The 12,203-nt window shown below is 32.6% G+C and overlaps 1 protein-coding gene across 1 annotated transcript in view; it reads left to right on the top strand.

Annotated features, from left to right (window-relative positions):
- Positions 1–12,203, top strand: part of LOC127717671 (transient receptor potential cation channel subfamily M member 1-like) — a 314,087-nt gene that overhangs the window by 61,564 nt on the left and 240,320 nt on the right. The gene's annotated exons all lie outside the window — the stretch shown is intronic.

Raw genomic sequence — 12,203 nt, 5'->3', positions numbered from 1 at the left:
AATAAAGGAACAAAAAGAGTGGCAAAGTTTGTTCCAATGGGAATGCCGACTGTTTATTGCAAAACACGTCCTCCAAACGTAACACATATGTTGTCAATCAAGAAATCAAGCATCTTGATACTTCCAGTTTCAGAAAATTTGTTGGTTAAATTAGAGTGATTTTTTACAAAGTAAGATTTATCCCTCCCTAAAACAAGATACTTAAATATACGTTAGCCATTCTTTTTTATGAAACAAAGCAGGACCAAATCAATTTGTCTTTTAGTTTGGAATGATTGTGTAGAAAAGTCATAATTATGTTTTAAAATCATTGCAATATGAAAGAGTCTTAGATTGTATGTACTCTAAAAGATATTTTTGTTTTTTTAGTATCCACATCTGATTCACGTCACCTCTAGAATAGATAGTTTCACACTAACTTTGAAAACAGCTTTCATATTCCTGACTTGGTACAGGCATTTCCTTATGTGGAAAATGCTGGATTAAACATGGTTTTATAGCTAGCTAAACCCTTAACTTTTATGACAGTCGCATAAAATTTAATTATATTGACAACAATGTGTGATCAAAACAAACAGACATAATTGGTAAAAATGTCAAAAATTGGGGTATAGCAATCAACATCGTGTTATAATGTTAATCACTATAAAACAAACAAATATGTCAACAAAGAAAAACAAAATTGCATATAGATAAAGCAAATAAGTAAAAATGAGAGACAAGAATACAAAAAAGTGACCACAGCACAACAACACATTGGCGGGATGCATAAGTACCAAGCCAGCCCGTAAGGATATTACCAAAAAAAAAAATACTAAACAGTAAAGGTTAATAATTTACAAAGACAAATAAAAGAACTATAACACGTTATTAAAATGACAAACAACGTCAGTACCTAGAATCTATACTTCAATACCATCAAATATAATTTCTGAAGTTGATGCGGAATATTAATCATTAAGGTCTTGGTATCTGTCGATTAACATTGATAGAAAAAAGACGGGACGTTCTTTGACATAACTCTCGTTCATCAACTTTCTGCTCAGACACTGGTGACGTTTTATTAAGTTTGGGTAGCAGCGGCAAGCTGTTGAATAACGAATACGTTGGGCAATGTATATCCCATATGCAAGTGAAGTTGGTATATTGCTATTAAGGTGGGGGAAATTGATAATTTCAAAATTCAAATCGTCTCGTTTGTCATAGATTCTGGTACTGAGGTGTCCACTAATGTCAAATTCGAGGTATAAATCTAAAAATGAGGCGGAGGAAGCCGTGTCTGTTGTTTCTTTAATTTTTTAGTTCTGGAGGATATATTAATGGAACCCGACCAGATAAGTTTGGATTGTTAATGGAAAGTACATCATCAATTAGTATATCTGAATGTGAAATTAAATGATATATAATACTACTACGAGAGGTAACAGTTTCACAGTATTTCTGAAGACCCTCTTTCACTGCGGACATTATGTTTTGCAAACTAATGGATAATTCCTTTGTAGAACATGCAGATGAGCCGGCAATGTACCGTTGTTTGTACGGAATTTTGTGAAACTTAAGTATCCAATACAAACAAGGTAAGTCCTCAGATTTGTTGTTCAATGTAATGTTCTTTGAAGCCACGAAGGACATGCAAATACAAGCTGGTCATTGGCTTGAAAGTCCCGACACTTTGGTTATTGAAAATTTTGATCCTTTTGATAATTTTTGTCTAATATCTTGAAAACTATAATAGATAGTGAGAAACTTTATATTGCAAAATTGATCATCAAGACAAGTTTTACAATTAAGTTTATTAGTTGAAATCGTCAGTCGACTTCTTTTTAGATTTATTGCCCTTTGATGACGATTTTTATCAATTTTTTTTCGTTTTTGCCTGATATCTTAAGAATATAATAGATAGAAACTTAAATACGCAAACATGACCAAGAAGACAAGATCTACAATCAAGACAAATATGGTGGAAATCGTTCGACGGTAATTTTTTTTTAGCATTTGCTTTATATGATAGAAATTATGATAAATAGACACTTTAAATCAAAAAAATTATCAGCAATGCAAGATCTACTAACAAGTAAAAGTGTGCCAATATAGTTAGTAGACTGTCACTCTTTATAGGAGTGTTTGCCCTTAACAGAGGATTTTGTTTACCCTTGTTTGTGTTTTGAGAAAAAAAAACTAAAGAAGATAGAGCATGTATAGAGAAATTAAACAGACTAAATGATCAGCAATACAAGATCAACAAAACAGACTAAATGACCAGCAATACAAGATCAACCAAACAGATATTTTTGTCATGAATTTTATTCTCGCCGTCTTTAATGTTTAAATGTGCCCTTTGTTGAATATTCAAATAGATCAATGTGAGCGACACAGGCTCTTAAGAGCCTCTAATTGAATTTTCCTTGAAGTTCAATTTTTGTTATTTTACTTTTTAGCTCACCTGGCTAAATGGGCCAAGTGAGCTTTTCTCATCACTTGGCGTCCGTCGTCCAATCAAAAACGTCGTCCGTTAACTTTTACAAAAATCTTCTTCTCTGAATCAACTGGGCCAAATTTAACCAACTTGGCCACAATCATCATTAGGGATATATATAGATTTACAAAATAAAGTGCAAACATGGTCAGTTTTGGTTGATGCGGTCAAATAATTTTGTTGTACGAATCAGCCTGAGGTATCAAAACTACTGATTTTTTTTACGTATCAATATATTGAACAAAAGGAGGACATGCTGGCACTCTAGAATTATGCTGGCAATTTTTTTTTAGTAATTGTGTTCCAATACTGCTGTATAGAATAAAGTGCAAATATGGTTTATACGATTTAAAGAATATGATTTGCATTGGAATATATATTCAATGCCCGTTAGCATTGTATTAAACCAATATCGTTTTTTTTTATTTATAGAAAGGCAGATCACGGATAAATTTGTATAACAAGCAAAGATTTATGAGTACTTTATTAACAAATATATGTATTTAATCGTGTTTATATCACGGAAGTATTAATTTTACTTTATTGTTCTATGTTTATACCAAGAAACAAAGACATTAGAAAATAGTTACAAGTTAACTTAGTGTTGAGCAGACCAGTCAAAAGTTAACTTGAGAACAGGTCTGGTTCGATCGGAGTTGTCAAAATCAAAGTTAACTTATGTTAACTTATGGCAGGATTGGTTTTGAAGTTAACTTAGGGCAGGACTGGTTCGAAGTTAACTTATATCTGTAGCGGACCTGTTTCCAAGTTAGCTTTTCGGCAGACATAAAAACAGTTTTAGGACCAAGTCCGCGTTTCAAGTTAACTACATTGTGGTCCTTGGACTGGTCAGAGCAGTCCTAAATCCTGTCACAGGTTAACTTTGACCAGTCCAAATGACTGGTTATCAAGTTAACTTGCTGTACAGGTTAGGACTGCACCCATCTGGATCTAGTTTAAAAAATGTGTCCGATGACCCCGCCTGCCAAACAACATAATCGACATGGCTTATAATAGAACATAGGTGTAAAATGCAGTTTTTGGCTTACATCTCTGAAACAAAAGCATTTAGAGCAAATCTGACACGCGGTAAACATGTTTATCAGATTGAGATCTATCCGCCCATAAATTTTCAGACGAATCAGACAATCCGTTGTCGGGTTGCTGCCCATGAATTGGTAATTTTAGGGAAATTTTGAAGTTTTTAGTTATTATCTTGAATACTATTATAGATAGAAATAAACTGTAAAAAGCAGTAATGTTCAGTAAATTAAGATCTACAAAAAGGTCAACAAGACCAAAATGTCAATCGACCCCTTCAGGAGTTATTGCTCTTTATAGTCAATTTTAACAATTTTTCGTAACTTTTAGTAATCTTTTACAAAAATCTTCACCTCTGAAACTGCTGAGACAAATTTAACCAAACGTGGCCATGATAATCATTTGGGTATCTATCTTAAAACTTTGAAACTAAAGCATTTAGGGCAAATCTGACATTGTGTAAAAATGTTCATCAAAATGATCTTAAATATTATTATAGATAGAGAAAAACTGTAACAGCATAATGTTCAGCAAAGTACGATCTACAAATAAGCCAATGAGACCAAATTTCTCAATTGACCCCTTAAGGAGTTATTGCCCTTTATGGTAAATTTTTCGTAAAACTTTGTAATCTTTTACAAAAATCTTCTTCACTTAATCTACTGGGCCAAATAGAATTAAATTTAGCCACAATTGTCAATAGGGTATCTTGATTTAAAATGTATCCGATGACCCTGTCATCCAACCAACATTTCCGCCATGGCTTAAAATAGAACATAGGGGTTTACTATAGAAGTCTAAGGGAAAATTGTAAAAAAAAAATAATTTCAAATGGTCACAACTTGAAAATTTATTTAAATAAAGATAAGAGGTCTTCAGTAACTATTAAAAGACTACAATGGGATAATCTGCTTTTAATTTAACTACTGGGCTAAATTAAACCAAACTTGGCTTCAATCATTATTAGAGTATCTAATACTATTAATTATGATTTTAACCTTATTTTAAATGATGTCCAAAACAACAGTAGATACATGTGAGCGACACAGGCTCTTGAGAGCCTCTAGTTATCAAATGTCACACCTGCACAGACTTGCACTAGTTCAGACAAAGAGGCTCCGTCGAATTTCTATAGAACCTTTTTGTTCACTTGATAAACTTCTAATCTTATCATATTTTCATATGCGTTTCTGATAGACAAAATCAGTTTCCCCAAAATGCACCCATTGAAATTTAAGAAAGATCAGTCGATGTCAGCTACAAACCAAATTACGTGTCGCGTTAAAAGGTCATTTTGTCAAACAATTATTTAAACTTGATTGTAATGAGTAGGGGTTGTTTTTACAGAACTAATTCATCATGCCACTCTTATGACCGGAAATGTGTCGCTGTATAGGGCAAAAAGCCATAAAAAAACGATCACATCAAACTCAATTTTACTCCATATCATGTTGAAATGGCAAACCCACAGTAGATGTCCGGTTCAGGATTACCACACTACTGGTAGAGGATATAATTTCCCGAACATTTACGGACAATACGACCGTTTTTAATTATCTTTTTAGTTTAAAACTAGAAGGTAGATCTAATTTAAACATAGACAGTCCCTTCCAAGCTAATTATATATTCTTTTAAACCATTTGAAAAAAGCAAAATCACAAAAATACTGAACTCCGAGGAAAATTCATAACGGAAAGTCCCTAATCAAATGGCAAAATCAAATGATAAAACACATCAAACGAATGGACAACAACTGTCATATTCCTGACATGGTACAGGCATTTTCAAATGTAGAAAATGGTGAATTGAACCTGGTTTTATAGCGCTAAACCTCTCGCTATATTAATGTCCAGTCTTTTATAGATTTTTACGTGTCTAAGATTTACAACTAAAGTTTGAGCATAAAATTAATGATTCGAAAAGTGGAGTATTTGTTGAATTTGGGTATCTGCCTTATGGTCAACGATCAAATACAAACGTTTTACTAGATATTTAGGTTTTATTTAGAGGCATTATCAATGTAGTAGAAGATTCATATCTTACGCCCTTGGTCTCATTCTGATTGGACTTTAAGTTCATTCATATTGCTTTCACTCTCATGTATGTATGTTGATATCTTAAACATATTTCAATATCTTTGGTATACTACTTAAAAATTGAATCGTACAATGAGTACGGAGCAAAATTTGAAAGACAGTATTGTACGAAAATTTCTAAAACTCATGCACTTCTACAAATCAAGACGTGATTTGAGCGAACCTGTTGAAGCTAATTCCAGAAAGCTGATCGGATGCATTCAATTTATAATGTGTTGTTTTTATCTTTTTTTTGAGAATGAAATAATTATATCGGAGCCGTTCCTGATATGTATTTGCATTTATCATAACCTGGTCCTTGCAATTGACCTAGTGCACACACACAAATAATTAATGCTTCATTCGTAAAGTAAAATATGATACGTTTAACCGCTAATCAAATTGGGAGGATCTAGTTATTAGTCTAAGTCAATCAGTATGAATGTTTACATGCAACTATATAAAATTAGTCATATTGTTCAGTGATTATTGAAATTTTGTTGAATATTTTTCGATCGTTTACATACATTTAATTGTCATGTTACAAAAGAGTGTATATATATACCAGTGTATCTGTTAAAGAATCATATAACCAATTGTTCGAATTAATACCGTAACAAATGTAATTCGGCCTGCTATCAAGGTGTGATCATAGGAGCAAATCAAGATAAGGTATTTAAACTGTACATCAAATTTGAATACTGCTGACACCACATATATTTGCTTTATAGAGCGTTTAAAAAATGCTGGTTAAACACAAAATCAGTTTATTAAATTTAATTTGAGATCGATAAATTAACCTCCAGTAAACGAATACAAGTCGTATTAATATATATTCCAATGCACATGTTATTTCAATGGATACCTGCATTTGGACATTTGGAATGTTGTGCTAAAAAGTGAGTAATTGATTTATCAAGGGATTCAAAGATGCTTTTATTGATTTCTTTCATAGAGATTTTGCTATAAATATCGACTCCGAAACCGACAAAAATGTAAGACTGTATTTCCAACAGATTATCGAAAGAAGGGATCTCTAACTAACGTCGACCCTATTCTTACTCTTCTTAGCTACTAATAATACTTTTGAACTTCAAAATAGTTCTGACCACCATCGAGACCTTCTATACAACTACTTGCAGAAAAGCGCATCGTTCAGAGTGATGCTTTGTTTTTCAGCAAATTCCTTGGGATCCACGCAGTTCTAATTTGGTCTTTCTAATGAACAGACACAGCAGGTTATTTGCTGGAAACTATTTATTATCGATGCATGTACCCGTTTTTAAGATTATCAGATTCTTTAATTTGCGTTGTAATTTCTTTAATTCCTCCTGAAGATTTCGTTACGTTTTATTTTACACTTTCGATAACATTTCAGAATCTTGCACACCCATAATTGTATTTTTTTCTTATTTCCTCAATTTCTTTTTGGTGTTCACATTCAATTTTATCTTTATCTTTCAAACCCTCATTTGTTCTTTAATTACATGATATTGTGCAGTTAGATCTTTATTAATTTTATCATGGGCTATCTCCACAAATTCTACCTCGCCATTTCTTCAATATAATATAGGTCCGTGATACAAACCTCCTTTCAAAGAACCTTTTGTTTCTTTCGATCAGTCGAAAATGGATCGTATTTGTCAGTGCTTGTATTTGGTTACATAAGAACAATAATTCCGATAAAAACTGAACTACCGACATCGGCCATATCTCTTTTTTGTAGATTTTATTACGATGATTCATTTTACTTGTTTAAAAATGTTGCTTTATAGTACATATGTTTTGCAGAAAAATGGTTAAAACATAGATGTTGAGACTTTGATGAATTTTTGGCCAGATGATGCATTTGGAATTCTAAAAAAAGGGTTAAGAACAGGGTCGTACAGTGGCCTTTAATTGCTTATATCAACTTCATTTGAACTGTGGGTAGATGTCTTTAGCAATCATATACCACATCTCCTTTTGTTAATTTTTTTTTATAAACAGATGTTACTTGACCTGCTGACAATACTAACCATGTCATTATTGTTGTTTCTTTTTTAATGTATTTGAGTTAGCGGCCGGTTCGTTATTCATTATTCGATATTCAATTTCCAACAAGTTGAAAAATGTAAAAAATCCAAAACAATAGAAGCATAAAAGTTATACATGTAGTTAAAAGGAGTAAAAACAGATGAAGGGAATCTTTTTGTGACCCCCTTCAAGTTATTGTAGGTTCTCGTTTTCAAATATAAACCCTCAAATAAAATCTATATGTCCATCTCATATTTCTCTTCATAAGATATAGATTTTTATCAATAAAATTCAATTAAAGATGTACTTTCAAAACATGATATTTCAAGAAGCAAACCAAACGCACACTCTAGTAACATTTGAAAATATAAAAAGAAACTACTATGGAATGCTGAAAAAAAGATGATTTCGATTGACTTAATATGCAACGTATATTCCGGTTAAAAGCAGAGGTCGTTGACTAGACCTTTCTGATCTTTCAGTCTTCATAATGTTATGCATATAAAGAGTAAATATGTAGATACAAATAACATCAAGAGGTACAAATGTAGTCATGCATACTTTTTGTTTTATATGTTTACCAAGGTCTCTTTTTAATAGCTGTTTGTACATATTGATGGTGACATTTTTTTGGAAAAACGTTTAATAGGATCTTTATATATACATAGTCTTAAAGATTATCAAATTCTATGGACAATGAAAGATGAAGCCAACGCCTTTGGACATTCAACTAAAATTTTCGGCAATATCTAATAAAAATGTGATACTTTAGGTGGCAATACACATTTAAAAGTATTGTTTCGCATTTAAGCCTTAGTGAATTTCTTAAATATGAACGATTTCGTACTTCTTTGGCTTTATAACTATTTTGATCTGAGCGTCACTGATGAGTCTTATGTAGACGAAACGCGCGTCTGGCATATTAAATTATAAGCCTGGTACCTTTGATAACTATTGTGCAATAAAATTGAATTTTAGATAGCTAAAGAATAATATAGGATTCAAAGTAGGTTCATATGAATATCAATTTTTTTTTTAATAAAAAAAAGATTTGATATTCGTTACCAATGAGACAACTCTCCACAAAAGACCAAATTACAAAGAAATTAACAGCTGTAGATCACTGTACGGCTTTCAACTATTAGTAAAACTCATACCGCATAGTAAGCTGAAACATGTGAAAAGGCCCCGAAATGACAAATGGAAAACAATTCAAACGAGAGTCATGAACAAAATAAGAAAAGAAAGACAAGTATAATATACAGCAACAACGATAACCATTGAACTACAGGCTTGGGAAAAGCACATACAGACGGTGGCTTGGTTATACTAGTTTGACGGCGCGCCAACTTCCGGCTGTATGTTTTAAAAGCCATTTTTTCGTTTGACAGTTAGTATTTTCACACCCAGGTCCAGATATTATCGTAGTGTTTTTAAATAATTAATTTACCTCGGAACTTTTTGATTCAATTTTATGAAAGAATGAGCTGAGAATGGGTCTAAAGACAGCACAAACAACATTTTCCAAAAGACCAAAAAAAGTTGAAAAGTATATTTTAACAAAACGCATTTGACTAGCAGGTCGAACAATTTATGTCCTTAACCCTGCTGACTGCCATTGGCGATTCCCAAATAAAATGATCACAAGATGTAACAAAATGAATCATTGTATTCATTTATTACCAAAAAAGAAAACAATAAATTTGCGGAAAGATGGTATACCGCAACGGCACGAGGTGAAAAAATTTGTACACCATATCCGGATTTCGATAATAAAAGTCTCTTTAGTGATGTTAGGAGTGGAAACGGTATTTCGAAAGCCATATATATATTAGTCAAATGCGTTTTGTTTAAATATACTTTGTCACTTATTTGGTCTTTTGGAAAATGTTGTTTGTGCTGTATTTAGACCCCTCTACCAAGAAATTTTCTTTGCATGCACACGTATAAAAATTGCGGTTCTTATCCAACGCAATCATAGGTTTGAACGTTGTTTTCAATTTAGACTTATTTATATTTTTTCGTTTGGGCTTGTATTATATTTGCCTTCAGGTTTATATGATCCGTTCATCCTATTTCGACTCTTCGAAATTCAAGAGTCTATTCTAAATTGAGGTAAATTATATCCTGGCCGTGTTAGGCGCAACTTTTTGGAAGTTTTGGTCCTCGGTGCTGTTCAGCTTTGTACTTGCTTTCAAACTTTTTTTATCTGAGCCTCACTGGTTAGTCTTGTGGGGACGAGACGCACGTCTGGCGTATTGAATTTTAAGCCTAGTACCTTCTGCTAGCTATCATTCGTGTGTTTCATTGTTATATATGTTCTCCCATTTATTTGTATTGTGGTCCTGTCATGTGATGTTGTCGTTTTGGTGTTGTGTTTGACGTTGCCATAAAAGCGGGAGGTTTGGCATGCCACAAAACCAGGTTCAACCCACCATTTTTTTCTTAAAATGTCCTGTACCAAGTCAGGAAAATGGCCATTGTTATATTATAGTTCGTTTCTGTGTGTGTTACATTTTAATGTTGTGTTTTTGTTGTGTCGTTGTTCTCCTCTTATATTTGATGCGTTTCCCTCAGTTTTAGTTTGTAACCCGGATTTGTTTTTATCTCTATCGATTTATGAGTTTCGAACAGCGGTATACTACTGTTGCCTTTATATATGGCCTTCCAAATACCGTTTCGATTCCTAAAATCACTGAAGAGACATTAATTGTCGAAATTCGGAAATATATATATATATACAAGTCTAAATTGAAAATTACGTTCAAACCTATGATTGCGTTGGACAAAAACCGCAAATTTTATACGTGTGCATGTAAAACAAATTTCTTGTTAGAGGGGTCTAAATACAGCACAAACAACATTTTCCAAAAGACAAAAAAAGTGAAAAAGTATATATATATATAAGTCTAAAAAATTGCACATTTATTGTTTAAATTTATTTCGTTTGGGCTTGTATTATATTTTCCCTCCGGTGCAAATCTTTAGACTTATATAATTTTTTCCTTATCTGCACAGTATCGTTTATTCTAGACGACCCGGTACATATTAAATTTGCTGGTTGGTCCTTTTTATAGACTTATATAGCCCTTTCCGATAACTAGGTTATTTCCCTTTAGGCGTTCTCCGCTATCGGAGTTTTATTGCTTCCGGTAGGTACAACCTACCAGCTTTCCTAACAACACCCCATTCATCAGTTGCTAGTTTATTATATATCGATACATACGTGAGACAGGACAGTTTTAAGAGATAGCAATGGAAAGTGACTTTTGTACTTGGAAAAAGAAAGAGTTACAGGATTTTCTGAAGAAGTGTAACCAGCCAACTTTCGGAAATAAGCCCGAATTAATAGAGCGGGCAAAATTAGCTAAAGCCCTGGGCCTTGACATAAACAATAATGCACCCCGAGTGCTGGATGATATTAAGTCGCGTCTTCTCACGCCATTAGGTGAAAATTTACCAAGTCCGTCAGAATTAAAAGAAGGTTGGTCTTCTAACTGTGACCAATTTCCGAACTTCACGCATAAAGAACTGTATAACGTTTTAGTGCTTAGTAGACATAGGTCCTACGATGCCAGTGAAATGGGAGCTAGACGGCAACTGAAGGCAAAGGTTTTTACCAGGAAGGACACATTTCTGACATAAAGTGCCACCAAATATCTGCAAAGTGCTCCAACTGCATTATCAAGTGCCACTGTCTCCCGTCTATCCCAACAAAGGATAAGAAAAGAAGCCATCATACCAGACTTGGGTGTTTTTGTCTAACGTTACTGGGAGGGTTCATAATGCAGAGTGTATCTGTGTAGCAGGGTAAGTTTCTTTAAAATAATTTTTGTTTGCAAAATCTATGAACAATCGTCAATATAAAGCAAAAATTAATTTGTTAGTGCATCACATGCATTTAATTCTTATTGAAAAAATACTACTGCGAGAAATAAGACATTTTTATTTGTAGATCTGGTAATGTAAGTCGGATCAGTAAAAATATATAAAAAGAGTTTAAATTTTAATGATTTTAATCTCTTAGTTCAATTATTTCGTTTTTGACTTAGTATGATTATTCCCAAATTAAGTAATTTGAATTTGATTGGATTTTTTTTTACCATTTGAGTAATTTTACATACATTTTTGGTATTGCTTTTTTTAAGGTTTTTGATACAGTCTACATGGAGTGAATTACACACATAATAAATGACATTTTTTTTTGGCTCATTTTATTTTTGATCAAATAATCATATTCAATTTCATTGTCACTATGCTATTTCCTGTTATCAGCTGGTAACGAGACCAAGCTGTGCAGACAGACTACATTTTGTACCTGTAAAGTGGCAGGTTTTCCTGTAATAAATTAATATACTGAACCAATCAAGATTATCTTATAGGTGTCAATTAGATTATATGGTCATAGGTAGAACATGTGTTTTTGGACAAATTTTCACAATCAAGGTTCATGTTGTGAATTAAATTAAATCATGTCAACACTGTGATATCTTTAATTAATGATCAACTGATAATTATTTAAAACAACATGAAATGATTACATGTACTTACAAATCATAAATTAGAGCATGAAAGTAAAAATAATACCTATTTTT

This window comes from Mytilus californianus, unplaced genomic scaffold (genome assembly GCF_021869535.1).
Source record: "Mytilus californianus isolate M0D057914Y unplaced genomic scaffold, xbMytCali1.0.p SCAF_10, whole genome shotgun sequence".
NCBI classification, from domain to species: domain Eukaryota; kingdom Metazoa; phylum Mollusca; class Bivalvia; order Mytilida; family Mytilidae; genus Mytilus; species Mytilus californianus.
The sequence above is the reverse complement of the archived record's forward strand: the minus strand, read 5'-3'. Positions and strand labels throughout refer to the sequence as shown.